Genomic DNA, 15,983 nt, shown 5'->3' with positions numbered 1-15,983 from the left:
ATTCTACATCTGTTTGAAGATTGAGGTCAAAGGCACTTTTCATACTCTGTACTTAGAAAAATTGTTGGAAATTTCTGACGCATGCGCAGTCACAAAAAAGGGCAGACATGCGCAGAAGTGACAATGGGCACCTCACTAACCCTCGTCAAAGTACACTACCCTAACCCTAACCCTAACCCTAACCCTAACCCTAACCCTAACCCTAACCCTAACCCTAACCCTAACCCTAACCCTAACCCTAACCCTAACCCTAACCCTAACCTAACCCTAACCCTAACCCTAACCCTAACCCTAACCCTAACCCTAACCTAACCCTAACCCTAACCCTAACCCTAACCCTAACCCTAACCCTAACCCTAACAGTTAACTTTATGAAAATATCTCTATTCAAATCCATTCTACATCTGTTTGAAGATTGAGGTCAAAGGCACTTTTCATACTCTGTACTTAGAAAAATTGTTGGAAATTTCTGACGCATGCGCAGTCACAAAAAAGGGCAGACATGCGCAGAAGTGACAATGGGCACCTCACTAACCCTCGTCAAAGTACACTACCCTGTCCCAATCATGACCCTAATCCGTACCCTAACCCTAACCCTGACCCTAACCCTGACCCAAACCCTGACCCTTACCCTAACCCTAACCCTGACCCTAACCAAAACACTAACCATGACCCTAACCCTAACCCTAACCCTAACCCTAACCCTAACCCTAACCCTGACCTTAACCCAAACACTAACCCTAACCCAAACCCCAAATGTGTTAAAATTGTTGTTTTGGAGGCCTAGCTTTATCTCGGAAAGGATAAGTCTAGGAGGGTAACCGATTGGATTTTCGTATTAAGTTTTTTCACGAACTTCTCAAAAATCAAAGTTTTGGAGGGATGGGGGGTCAGGTTATGGTTTTTGGTACTTTTCATAGTCGATCTTTTCAATATTTCAACATGATCCTATGCTTCGTTCGGCTTGATGTTAAAAAATCGGCCCCGTTAGGGGTAGTACTTTTTGACAATTAAGCCCCTGGTGAAGACCGCAAGTCTTTATCTTTTGTAGTTTGGGAGTTGGTGTTAATTTCGGGGTTAGGCTTTACTCTCGCACAAACGTTTCTTCAGTGAGGTCGGAAAGTGCAGTCGTACACTTCAGTGATACCAATAAGTTTTCATCCTTTAGATCGCCTTTCCATCTTTTAGGAACAGTTAACTTTATGAAAATATCTCTATTCAAATCCATTCTACATCTGTTTGAAGATTGAGGTCAAAGGCACTTTTCATACTCTGTACTTAGAAAAATTGTTGGAAATTTCTGACGCATGCGCAGTCACAAAAAAGGGCAGACATGCGCAGAAGTGACAATGGGCACCTCACTAACCCTCGTCAAAGTACACTACCCTAACCCTAACCCTAACCCTAACCCTAACCCTAACCCTAACCCTAACCCTAACCTAACCCTAACCCTAACCCTAACCCTAACCCTAACCCTAACCCTAACCCAAACACTAACCATGACCCTAACCCTAACCCTAACCCTAACCCTAACCCTAACCCTGACCTTAACCCAAACACTAACCCTAACCCAAACCCCAAATGTGTTAAAATTGTTGTTTTGGAGGCCTAGCTTTATCTCGGAAAGGATAAGTCTAGGAGGGTAACCGATTGGATTTTCGTATTAAGTTTTTTCACGAACTTCTCAAAAATCAAAGTTTTGGAGGGATGGGGGGTCAGGTTATGGTTTTTGGTACTTTTCATAGTCGATCTTTTCAATATTTCAACATGATCCTATGCTTCGTTCGGCTTGATGTTAAAAAATCGGCCCAGTTAGGGGTAGTACTTTTTGACAATTAAGCCCCTGGTGAAGACCGCAAGTCTTTATCTTTTGTAGTTTGGGAGTTGGTGTTAATTTCGGGGTTAGGCTTTACTCTCGCACAAACGTTTCTTCAGTGAGGTCGGAAAGTGCGGTCGTACACTTCAGTGATACCAATAAGTTTTCATCCTTTAGATCGCCTTTCCATCTTTTAGGAACAGTTAACTTTATGAAAATATCTCTATTCAAATCCATTCTACATCTGTTTGAAGATTGAGGTCAAAGGCACTTTTCATACTCTGTACTTAGAAAAATTGTTGGAAATTTCTGACGCATGCGCAGTCACAAAAAAGGGCAGACATGCGCAGAAGTGACAATGGGCAGCTCACTAACCCTCGTCAAAGTACACTACCCTAACCCTAACCCTAACCCTAACCCTAACCCTAACCCTAACCCTAACCTAACCCTAACCCTAACCCTAACCCTAACCCTAACCCTAACCCTAACCCTAACCCTAACCCTAACCTAACCCTAACCCTAACCCTAACACTAACCCTAACCCTAACCCTAACCCTAACCCTAACCCTAACCTTAACCCTAACCCTAACCCTAACCCTTTTTGGTACTTTTCATAGTCGATCTTTTCAATATTTCAACATGATCCTATGCTTCGTTCGGCTTGATGTTAAAAAATCGGCCCCGTTAGGGGTAGTACTTTTTGACAATTAAGCCCCTGGTGAAGACCGCAAGTCTTTATCTTTTGTAGTTTGGGAGTTGGTGTTAATTTCGGGGTTAGGCTTTACTCTCGCACAAACGTTTCTTCAGTGAGGTCGGAAAGTGCGGTCGTACACTTCAGTGATACCAATAAGTTTTCATCCTTTAGATCGCCTTTCCATCTTTTAGGAACAGTTAACTTTATGAAAATATCTCTATTCAAATCCATTCTACATCTGTTTGAAGATTGAGGTCAAAGGCACTTTTCATACTCTGTACTTAGAAAAATTGTTGGAAATTTCTGACGCATGCGCAGTCACAAAAAAGGGCAGACATGCGCAGAAGTGACAATGGGCACCTCACTAACCCTCGTCAAAGTACACTACCCTAACCCTAACCCTAACCCTAACCCTAACCCTAAACCTAACCCTAACCCTAACCCTAACCCTAACCCTAACACTAACCCTAACCCTAACCCTAACCCTAAACCCTAACCCTAACCCTAACCCTAACCCTAACCCTAAACCTAAACCTAACCCTAACCCTAACCCTAACCCTAACCCTAACCCGTGAATTCCTGCACAAACATTTTATTTTCCAACAATTTTACAATTAACGTGTTCCCATATATATCGAGTCAAAGATAAATATATAAGAATTCCAAAACAGCTTTTAGAATTTGGATAGCATTATATATAACGAAATAACGAGTGAATAAAGCTGACTACATATTTTTCAACTTTTAACTTTTTGTCAAATTTCAATAATCAATTGATCAAAGTGGTCGGTTTGATTAAATGCATACTAATTAGTATAGTGTTCAATGAAGATGTATTATTTTCAGAAGACCTACGCTTTAGCTTTCCAACACAGTTTTTGGATCGATTCTAACCGAATGTATATCGTCAAAATATCCAATTTTGTACACCTACCCATAATGTGCAAACAGTGCTAAAGCTATGTTTTTTTTCATGTTTTCCATTTTTCTTTCACTTATTGAATATTAAAAAATCAACAATTTAGTCAACTCTATCATTCACAGTTTTCAGATTAAGAAAATCTTCATTAGAAATGTCAATAAAGGCTGATATATATTTTCACCTGTTTAAGTATACAGGTAGCCAACTACCGCTAATCTGCGATATTGTTCATCAGATAAAGACATGAATTAAAAAAAAAAAAAAAGAATAAGTACATATGTACAAACACATTAATTTAGTCTAAACTGAATGAATTTTTATTTGTTGTAAGTGGCTTTGAACTAGCTGTCAGTTAATTGCAAGTACTCTCAGATCTGTTTCTAGTGTCTTTTTGTTGTTGGGATGTACAAGTACCCAGCATCGTTCTCTTGTATTTTTTGTCCATCTGATGGGTTTTTCAACTATAGTTTATTCTTGTTGTACTATTATACCACTGTCAAGGTTAGGGGAGGGTTGGGATCCCGGGAATGTGTTTAACCCCGCCACATTATGTATGTATGTGCCTTTCCCAAGTCATGAGCCTGTAATTCAGTGGTTGTCGTTTGTTTATGTGTTACATATTTTTTTCGTTCAGTTTTTTTTCTATATAAATGAGGCCGTTAGTTTTCTCGTTTGAATTGTTTTACATTGTCATTTCTGGCCTTTCATAGCTGACTATGCGGTAGTGACTTGGCTCATTGTTGAAGGCCGTACGGTGACCTATATTTGTAAATTTCTGTATCATTTTGGTCTGATGCGGAGAGTTCTGTCATTGGCAATCATACCACATTTTCTTTTTTATATATACTCTATTTAGAGACATATATAAACATAAGTAGTTGCACATATTATCGGTTACCTATTAGAAAAATCCTTTAAATCACCTATATTACTTCGTCTCTATTGCATATATACTTTGACATCCCCAAAATCCCTCACTGCTGACTATTGAGATGATACGTAAAAGGGTAGGTTCTCTTTTTTTATTATAACTTCTTTATTTCTTGACCGATTATTAAGTTTTATAGCGGAATATGTGCAAAAATTATTGGTCCACTCTTGCAAAAAAATAAAAGTCTGGCAAAAAAAATCTTTGCTCAATATCGACAAGATGTATACTTAACAAAGTCAATAACAGTAGCCAAATGCCGCTGTTTAGTAGTAAATTACCGCTGATTAGTAACCATTTACAGCTGATAAGTAGTAAATTACCGCTAATAAATAGCCAAATGACGCTCAGATGTAGCCATTCACCGCTATGAGCGCTGCGGTAAATGGCTACACATTTGCGGTGAATGGTTACTTTGTAGCCAAATACCGCAGCGGTAATTGGATACCTTATAGCGTCAATTGGCAACATTACAGCGGTAATTGGTGACAAAACAGAGGTATTTGGCAACTAAGTAACCATTCAACGGTTATTTAGTAGCCATTAACGCTATAAGGTATCCAATTACCGCTGCGGTGAATGGTTACGTAGTTCCTAACTACCGCTTTTCTGTAGCCTATTACCGCTTGTATCGTAGCCAAATACCGAAGCGCTAAATGGATACCTTATAGCGTCAAGTGGTTACATTATAGCGGTAATTGGTGACAAAACAGAGGTATTTGGGAACTAAGTAACCATTCAACGGTATTTAGTAGCCATTAACGCTATAAGGTATCCAATTAGCGTTGCGGTGATTGTTACCTTGTTGCTAAATACCGCTCTTCTGTAGCCTATTACCGCTTGTATCGTAGCCAAATACCGCAGCGCTAAATGGATACCTTATAGCGTCAATTGGCTACATAACAGCGGTAATAACCTCCGTTGCCAAATACCCCTCTTCTGTTGCCAATTACCGCTTTCATCGTAGTCATTTACCGCAGCGCTAATTGGATATCCAATTAGCGCTGCGGTGAATGGTTACCTAGTTGCTAAATACCGCTTTTCTGTAGCCTATTACCGCTTGTATCGTAGCCAAATACCGAAGCGCTAAATGGATACCTTATAGCGTCAATTGGCTACATGATAGCGGTATTTGGCAACTAAGTAACCATTCAACGGTATTTAGTAGCCATTAACGCTATAAGTATAGCGTTAGATGGCTACATTTAAGCGTCAATTGGCTACTACATGGCCGATATTGGCTACTTTTAAGCGGTAATTGGCTACTATTAATTGACTATTTCGAAAAGATAAGTAATTAATGCTCAAACAGGAACCGATTAATAAGTAACATTTTTATACAACCATAAAACAAAAAAATGTCAATTGTGACTATACAAAACAATATTGGGCCAAAAGTAAAAATATTTAAATATATCTATACACATAAATGTACCATCTGATACCATTGTATTCACCCATAAGTACATGTGTAAACACATACTAAAAAGCATACACACATACAGATATTTGTATACATATACATAAATGTATATGCTCACCTACAAAAAAATTAAATACATACACATTGGTTTGTACATATACAAATGTGTTCACATATATACAAATATGTACACATATACTCAAATATGTACACATATACACAATTCTGTACATATATATACAAACATGTACATTTATACATTTGTACACATATACATAATGTATATGCTCACATTCAAAATTTTAAATGCATACACATTGGTATGGACAAATAAAAATTTGTACACATATACATAAATGTGTACATATATACACACAAGTGTTCACATATACACAAACATGTACATACATACAAATGGGTAAACATATACGAAAGGATATATATGCATATAAACACAAATATATACACATACAAAACATAAGCATTTATGTGTATACGTATAACAAATTTATTTACACGTTCACACTTGTGTACGTACATACACAAATTGACACAAACAAATAAGTATGCACATACAGAAAAATTTACTAATGTGGGTACACATATTTTTATGAGTGTTTTTATGAAGGTATACATACACATATGTGTATTTTTGGAATTTCTTTCTTTTTCGTGCGGAGATCTCATCTAAACTATCATTAAAGGTCTGAGAATATAATATATATATTTGATAATAGCAGTAACTTTAAATATCTTTATAGTAGCCTATTACCGTTGCAAGTTTTTTGCGATGACTTTGACCTGCTGACACAATGTTGTCCCACACTATTGGTACTGTATGGCATGTGCAATATCTAGACAATCATACAGCCTAACAATTTACAAAAGTTCAGGCCAAACTCTCTTTTAAAAAAAAATTGTAACATTTTGAAAGTGGATGTCAAAGAAAAAAAAAAAAAAGAAAAAGAAAAAGTCCCACAGTTTAGGTTCTAATGGCTTTCAAATATCCCAAAATGGAAAAAAAAACATCACATGCAAAATGATCCAAAAATAGTAGCCAATAACCAGATTAGCCAAAGAGGTACAAAAAAGGTAGCCATTGGGTAGCCATAGTAGCTAAATTGACGCATACAAAGTAGCCAAAGTAGCCATCGGGTAGCCATGGCTACCGTATTTCCGTTAGTTTGGCTACCACTGCTACTTCGTTTTACGTTGATTTGGCTACTGTGGTAGCCAAAACGGTTACCGTCGAGCCAACATTCTCATAATGAAAATTTTGGGAATATTTTTCCGTTAAATTGACAGCATTTTGGCTACTCGACGAGAACCCTAACCCTAACCCTAACCCTAACCCTAACCCTAACCCTAACCCTAACCTAACCCTAACCCTAACCCTAACCCTAACCCTAACCCTAACCCTAGTTTTTCACGAACTTCTCAAAAATCAGAGTTTTGGAGGGATGGGGGGTCGGGTTATGGTTTTTGATACTTTTCATAGTCCAACTTTTCAATATTTAAACATAATCCTATGCTTCGATCGGCTTGCCGTTCAAAAATCGAGCCCGTTAGGGTCAGTACTTTTGGACAATGAAGCCCGTAGTGAAGACCGCAAGTCTTTATCTGTTGTAGTTTGGGAGTTGGGGTTAATTTCGGGGTTGGCTTTACTCTCGCACAAACGTTTCTTCAGTGAGGTCGGAAAGTGCGGCCGTACACTTCAGTGATACCAATAAGTTTTCATCCTCTAGATTATCTTTCCATCTTTTCGGAACAGTTAACTTTATGAAAATATCTCTATTCAAATCCATTCTACATCTGTTTGAAGATTGAGGTCAAAGGCACTTTTCATACTCTGTACTTAGAAATATTTTTTGAAATTTCTGACGCATGCGCAGTCACAAAAAAGGGCAGACATGCGCAGAAGTGACAAAGGGCACCTCACTAACCCTCGCCAAAGTACACTACCCTGTCCCAATAATGACCCTAACCTTAACCGTAACCCTTACCCTGACCCTAACCCAAACACTAACCCTAACCCAAACCCCAAATGTGTTACAACTGTTGTTTAGGAGGCCTTACTCCATCTATGAAAGGGTAAGTCTAGGAGGGTAAGCGATTAGATTTTCGTATTAAGTTTTTTCACGAACTTCTCAAAAATCAGAGTTTTGGAGGGATGGGGGGTCAGGTTATGGTTTTTGATACTTTTCATAGTCGATCTTTTCAATATTTAAACATGATCCTATGCTTCGATCGGCTTGCCGTTCAAAAATCGACCCCCTTAGGATCAGTACTTTTGGACAATAAAGCCCGTAGTGAAGACCGCAAGTCTTTATCTGATAGTTAGGGAGTTGGGGTTAATTTCGGGGTTAGGCTTTACTCTCGCACAAACGTTTCTTCAGTGAGGTCGGAAAGTGCGGCCGTACACTTCAGTGATACCAATAAGTTTTCATCCTCTAGATTATCTTTCCATCTTTTCGGAACAGTTAACTTTATGAAAATATCTCTATTCAAATCCATTCTACATCTGTTTGAAGATTGAGGTCAAAGGCACTTTTCATACTCTGTACTTAGAAATATTTTTTGAAATTTCTGACGCATGCGCAGTCACAAAAAAGGGCAGACATGCGCAGAAGTGACAAAGGGCACCTCACTAACCCTCGCCAAAGTACACTTCCCTGTCCCAATCCTGACCCTAACCTTAACCGTAACCCTAACCCTGACCCTAACCCAAACACTAACCCTAACCCAAACTCCAAATGTGTTAAAACTGTTGTTTTGGAGGCCTTACTCCATCTGGGAAAGGGTAAGTCTAGGAGGGTAACCGATTAGATTTTCGTATTAAGTTATTTCACGAACTTCTCAAAAATCAGAGTTTTGGAGGGATGGGGGGTCAGGTTATGGTTTTTGATACTTTTCATAGTCAATCTTTTCAATATAAACATGATCCTACGCTTCGATCGGCTTGCCGTTCAAAAATCGACCCCATTAGGGTCAGTACTTTTGGACAGTGAAGCCCGTAGTGAAGACCGCAAGTCTTTATCTGTTGTAGTTAGGGAGTTGGGGTTAATTTCGGGGTTAGGCTTTACTCTCGCACAAACGTTTCTTCAGTGAGGTCGGAAAGTGCGGACGTACACTTCAGTGATACCAATAAGTTTTCATCCTCTAGATTATCTTTCCATCTTTTCGGAACAGTTAACTTTATGAAAATATCACTATTCAAATCCATTCTACATCTGTTTGAAGATTGAGGTCAAAGGCACTTTTCATACTCTGTACTTAGAAATATTTTTTGAAATTTCTGACGCATGCGCAGTCACAAAAAAGGGCAGACATGCGCAGAAGTGACAAAGGGCACCTCACTAACCCTCGCCAAAGGACACTACCCTGTCCCAATCCTGACCCTAACCTTAACCGTAACCCTAACCCTGACCCTAACCCAAACACTAACCCTAACCCAAACCCCAAATGTGTTAAAACTGTTGTTTAGGAGGCCTTACTCCATCTGGGAAAGGGTAAGTCTAGGAGGGTAACCGATTAGATTTTCGTATTAAGTTTTTTTACGAACTTCTCAAAAATCAGAGTTTTGGAGGGATGGTGGTCAGGTTATGGTTTTTGATACTTTTCATAGTCGATCTTTTCAATATTTAAACATGATCCTATGCTTCGATCGGCTTGCCGTTCAAAAATCGACCCCCTTAGGGTCTGTACTTTTGGACAATAAAGCCCGTAGTGAAGACCGCAAGTCTTTATCTGTTGTAGTTAGGGAGTTGGGGTTAATTTCGGGGTTAGGCTTTACTCTCGCACAAACGTTTCTTCAGTGAGGTCAGAAAGTGCGGCCGTACACTTCAGTGATACCAATAAGTTTTCGTCCTCTAGATTATCTTTCCATCTTTTCGGAACAGTTAACTTTATGAAAATATCTCTATTCAAATCCATTCTACATCTGTTTGAAGATTGAGGTCAAAGGCACTTTTCATACTCTGTACTTAGAAATATTTTTTGAAATTTCTGACGCATGCACAGTCACAAAAAAGGGCAGACATGCGCAGAAGTGACAAAGGGCACCTCACTAACCCTCGCCAAAGTACTCTACCCTGTCCCAATCCTGACCCTAACCTTAACCGTAACCATAACCCTGACCCTAACCCAAACACTAACCCTAACCCAAACCCCAAATGTGTTAAAACTGTTGTTTTGGAGGCCTTACTCCATCTGGGAAAGGGTAAGTCTAGGAGAGTAACCGATTAGATTTTCGTATTAAGTTTTTTCACGAACTTCTCAAAAATAAGAGTTTTGGAGGGATGGGGGGTCGGGTTATGGTTTTTGATACTTTTTATAGTCGATCTTTTCAATATTTAAACATGATCCTATGCTTCGATCGGCTTGCCGTTCAAACATCGACCCCGTTAGGGTCAGTACTTTTGGACAATGAAGCCCGTAGTGAAGACCGCAAGTCTTTATCTGATGTAGTTTGGGAGTTGGGGTTAATTTCGGGGTTAGGCTTTACTCTCGCACAAACGTTGCTTCAGTGGGGTCGGAAAGTGCGGCCGTACACTTCAGTGATACCAATAAGTTTTCATCCTCTAGATTATTTTTCTATCTTTTCGGAACAGTTAACTTTATGAAAATATCTCTATTCAAATCCATTCTACATCTGTTTGAAGATTGAGGTCAAAGGAACTTTTCATACTCTGTACTAAGAAATATTTTTTGAAATTTCTGACGCATGCGCAGTCACAAAAAAGGGCAGACATGTGCAGAAGTGACAAAGGGCACCTCACTAACCCTCGCCAAAGGACACTACCCTGTCCCAATCCTGACCCTAACCTTAACCGTAACCCTAACCCTGACCCTAACCCGAACACTAACCCTAACCCAAACCCCAAATGTGTTAAAACTGTTGTTTAGGAGGCCTTACTCAATCTGGGAAAGGGTAAGTGTAGGAGGGTAACCGATTAGATTTTCGTATTAAGTTTTTTCACGAACTTCTCAAAAATCAGAGTTTTGGAGGGATGGGGGGTCGGGTTATGGTTTTTGATACTTTTCATAGTCGATCTTTTCAATATTTAAACATGATTCTATGCTTCGATCGGCTTGCCGTTCAAAAATCGACCCCCTTTGGGACAGTACTTTTGGACAATTAAGCCCGTAGTGAAGACCGCAAGTCTTTATCTGTTGTAGTTTGGGAGTAGGGGTTAATTTCGGGGTTAGGCTTTACTCTCGCACAAACGTTTCTTCAGTGAGGTCGGAAAGTGCGGCCGTACACTTCAGTGATACCAATAAGTTTTCATCCTCTAGATTATCTTTCCATCTTTTCGGAACAGTTAACTTTATGAAAATATCTCTATTCAAATCCATTCTACATCTGTTTGAAGATTGAGGTCAAAGGCACTTTTCATACTCTGTACTTAAAATATTTTTTGAAATTTCTGACGCATGCGCAGTCACAAAAAAGGGCAGACATGCGCAGTCACAAAAAAGGGCAGACATGCGCAGAAGTGACAAAGGGCACCTCACTAACCCTCGTCAAAGTACACTACCCTGTCCCAATCCTGACCCTAACCTTAACCGTAACCCTAACCCTGACCCTAACCCAAACACTAACCCTAATCCAAACCCCAAATGTGGAAATACTGTTGTTTAGGAGGCCTTACTCCATCTGGGAAAGGGTAAGTCTAGCAGGGTAACCGATTAGATTTTCGTATTAAGTTTTTTCACGAACTTCTCAAAAATTAGAGTTTTGGAGGGATGGGGGGTCAAGTAATGGTTTTTGATACTTTTCATAGTCGATCTTTTCAATATAAACATGATCCTATGCTTCGATCGGCTTGCCGTTGAAAAATCGACCACCTTAGGGTCAGTACTTTTGGACAATAAAGCCCGTAGTGAAGACCGCAAGTCTTTATCTGTTGTAGTTTGGGAGTTGGGGTAAATTTCGGGGTTAGGCTGTACTCTCGCACAAACGTTTCTTCAGTGAGGTCGGAAAGTGCGGTCGTACACTTCAGTGATACCAATAAGTTTTCATCCTCTAGATTATCTTTCCATCTTTTCGGAACAGTTAACTTTATGAAAATATCTCTATTCAAATCCATTCTACACCTGTTTGAAGATTGAGGTCAAAGGCACTTTTCATACTCTGTACTTCGAAATATTTTTTGACATTTCTGACGCATACGCAGTCACAAAAAAGGGCAGACATGCGCAGAAGTGACAAAGGGCACCTCAATAACTCTCGCCAAAGTACACTACCCTAGCCCTAGCCCTAGCCTTAACCCTAACCCTAACCTTAACCCTAACCCTAACATACAAAGTGTGTCATATCAAGTTATATGTCTTGGAGCAGGTGCTACAATATAAAATAGACTAAGAATAGAGTCAATCTATTTTATTTTTAATTAGATCAAACAAATTGTTATCTTATAATCATTCCATATTGATAAAAGTGTCTAATCTTAAAGCATGCTAATAAAGAAAAAAGAAAAAAGAGATCAATAGACTACATTTAATCATGAATAACTACATTAATGTAAGATGCTTTTTGGGAACTATATACATGAAATGTGAAATGGAATAAGTTGGAAAATATGTATACCCTTATTGTAACAAAGTTCAATGAATAATGCACACAAAAAATTGGAAAATGTAACACTGTCAAACAGACAGGCATCATGATTTTCTTAATTCATGATAGTAGAAAAACATATATTCATCAAAAATATTGACTTTCACAATGTTAAAATCTGTATGGCCAGCTGGATATCCTAGGACATAATGGTCGTTCTTCTACCGTTTATTCCTCACAAGTCAATGTCTGTAAACCATCTTACAGGGAAGGCTTCATTGGCTTCCTGAAAAAAATATATAAATTGATGATAAAAAAAAAATGAATAAATTTGTGATATATTGAATAATTTAAGAAATAATCGTAAAATCTAGAAATGTTTTTGTCATAAACTAGTGTATGCCAATTTAAAACTGAAATGTAATAAACTCAAATGCTTAATAATGAAATAGAATATAAACTACCACAGATGTCGAACACTGAACATTTGGACCAAGTATAAAGAAGACTACATTCAAAATATATTACAGTATTACTGACTTTCTCATGTTTTTCACCTTGTCCCTTAGTTGGGACAAGGTGAATTCCTCCTCCTTGAAGACTCCTCGTTGAACTCCTTTGGACATCATCGTTTTTAAGGCAGTTTCGTTTACTGTCCAATTCAACAAGGCAGCGAAGGACCCCACGAATTTAGTCTGTTCTTTATTGAAACAAACTGAAATAAGATGCAGATGAAAAGGTTTAATATTCACCGTAATAATTTTTTGACATTATTTTACAACCTGATTGTTGCACAGTATGGAAAAAACATATCTAGTTAATTTGGAACCGCAGAATTACTGTAAGAAATTTCAAGCCCGTTAAACTACACCTTTGTCCCTAGGGTAATTCTTTTTATGTACACACTTCATTAGAAAGCATTTAATTGATTTCATTAATACAACTAATTTGTAACATCTTCTTGTATAGTTAATTAAGGAAAAACTCCTATTTGGATGTCAGACATAAGAGAAGAAATGCCAAATATCGTCACAAGGAAAAAATGTACATATTGCATCGTAAAATGTTATGTGTATTAATTTAAGGAGTCATACTTTTTTTCAGTAAATTTGGTAACACATGTACTGATAAAACAAAACAATGTCAAGTTTTGTATAAAATCAATATTCATTTTGAATCTTAAATTGATCGTTTGAAGTTTATATACATCATTTCAAATGATCATGGCAGAGTAGTAGTGTCGATATTTGCTACATTATTCAAATAACCCTCTAATTAGAGCTTTAAATACAATCTTGAAGAAAAACTTTACCAGATAGCGTTAGTTCAATTTTAACTAAAATATACAAGAATTGTGATGTATGATATAAAAAATAAAACCAAAAACTCTAAACACAAGGAAATAATTGACGTTTATACATATACTGTAAACCAACTTATTTTTGCGGATACTTAATTTCGCGTTTAGCTCTTTCTAGCCGAATTCGCAGCAATTTAATTTCGCGATTTTCAAATTTACTAAATGTAATTAGACAAGGACAGATCAAAGTTTTAAATTTTCGCGAAGATTAATATTCGCGGTTTTTTTACATCTCTCGAAATAAATCGTTTGCGAAAATAAGTTGGTTTACAGTAACATCCCGAAAATTTACTAAGACTCTTCATTGGAAAGTCATGCATTCTAGTATTTAGGTAACACACGTACGCGTATAGATGTTGAATATACTCAAATAATTCTTATTTTTTTCTGTTAGCACACACTAATTTCAAATAAAAATAATATTAAATACTTCCATGCGCAACATATAGTTGAAAATCGGATGTTTAAAACATCATTACAAATTATTCTGATAGAGTAGTTCTGTCAAGGTTTGCTACTTCTTTACATCATATCTTAAATTAACCTTTGAAGGCAATCGAAAAAAAACGCCAGATGACGCTGTTGCTCACCTTGGCCTAAAATAAACAAGAACCAGCATGTCAGATGACATGAATGAAACGAAAGACTCCGAACACAAGGAAATTATATATATTGATACATAGTACATCCAAGAATATATGTGTATTCGTTGACATAGTCTCTACTTAAACAAAATAAGTTTTTCAGTAATTAAGTAACACCCTTAAAACGGTGGAATATTCTCCCATAAATCTAAAATTTACTGATTGCACACAGCAAGGCAAATTGGCTTCATATTCAATACTGCCATATTCCTGTACATATACAATTCTGCACTTTGCAGTTGCATATGTATTGATAACGTGATATAGATAAACTAACTACTATTATCCTTCAGTTCTTTCGAGGCTACAGTTAGAACATTTGACACTATAATATAAAGAAATAAAATGCTTTGTCAGAAAAAAAGTAGCAATCAAAACTATGTAAAGTTGAACCAATTAGATATAATAAGTTGAAGGTGGCTCATATGAAAATTGCATGTTGTATTTCAGAAAGCATGAACTTTTATTCAAATGATATGTCGCCTCATTTTTACATTCTGAAGTCAAAGAATTAGAAAGCACTTTGAAAACGCATGAGCGCAGGCATCAGTTCATCGTTGTATTCATGTGCCATTATCCACTTTGTTTACAACTAACAAAAAATTATGAACATAAATGTTATCTAATTGAAATGTTTGTTAATGGCAGACCATCAGTGGGTAAGAATAGAAGTCAGAAAAAGTGTTAGCTTCATTAAATTTATCTTCTTATGTTCAACGAGATCCTAGCTAATGATTTCTGGATTTTGATAGAGTAGATCCGTCGATGTTTGCTGTTTTGTTAACATCGGACATTAATTTGAGCTTTTAATACAATCTAAAACAAAACTTACCAGATGGCTGTTGTATAACTTGACCTAACATATACAACAATGCGGAGTTCAGATATAATGGATAAAACGGAAGATTAAAACGGCCTCAAGGAAACTTGTTCAATAATTTAATAACACGCATGTAACATGTAATCGTAGAATATTATACTGTTAATCTTGTTTCGATTGTAGCACACAACAATGTCAACATACGTAAGAAATCAATATTCCATATTAAAATTGATCGTTTGATCTTTATATCATCATTACAAATAATTTTGATAGAATTGTACTGTCAATCTCTGCTACTTTTTTTTTAAATTGAAGTGTAGTTTCAGCTTTAAATACAATCAGAGAAATCTTACCAGATGGTTTTAATTCAACTTGACTTGAAATATACAAGAATTTTGATGTCAGATACAATGGATCAAACAAACAATTCTAAACACAAGGAAATTATTCACCTTTATACATCCTACATACTGAGAGTTTATATATGTCAGTTTACGTAGCCTCCTCATTAAAAAAGTCAAACTTTCAGTATTTGGTGTCACGCATAAGCGTAAATCTGTTGAATAGTCTCCCATCAATCTTATTTCTACTGTTAACAAACAACAATGTCAAATTACTTTAAAATTGAATACTTCATTTTAAAACTTAAATTGATCGTCTGATGGTTATAAACATCATTACAAATTATTCTGATAGAATAGTACTGTCAAGGTTCGCTACTTCTTTTAAATCACACTTTAATTGGAGCTTTTAAGACCATTGAAAAAATAACTCACCGGATGGCTGTCGTTCACCTTGGCCTAAAATATACAAG

General features: G+C 37.1%; 1 long non-coding RNA gene across 1 annotated transcript; it reads right to left on the bottom strand.

Moving 5' to 3' along the window:
- Positions 1 to 12,150: 12,150 nt before the first annotated feature.
- LOC143059954 (uncharacterized) lies at positions 12,151 to 15,983 on the bottom strand. Its single transcript, XR_012973714.1, has 3 exons — positions 15,946 to 15,983; positions 12,883 to 13,057; positions 12,151 to 12,628 (listed from the first exon to the last, which is right to left on the bottom strand). It is a non-coding gene; the product is annotated as an uncharacterized LOC143059954 (long non-coding RNA).

This window comes from Mytilus galloprovincialis, unplaced genomic scaffold (assembly GCF_965363235.1).
Source record: "Mytilus galloprovincialis unplaced genomic scaffold, xbMytGall1.hap1.1 HAP1_SCAFFOLD_46, whole genome shotgun sequence".
NCBI classification, from domain to species: Eukaryota; Metazoa; Mollusca; class Bivalvia; order Mytilida; family Mytilidae; genus Mytilus; species Mytilus galloprovincialis.
This window is presented reverse-complemented; position numbering and strand designations above follow the sequence as displayed.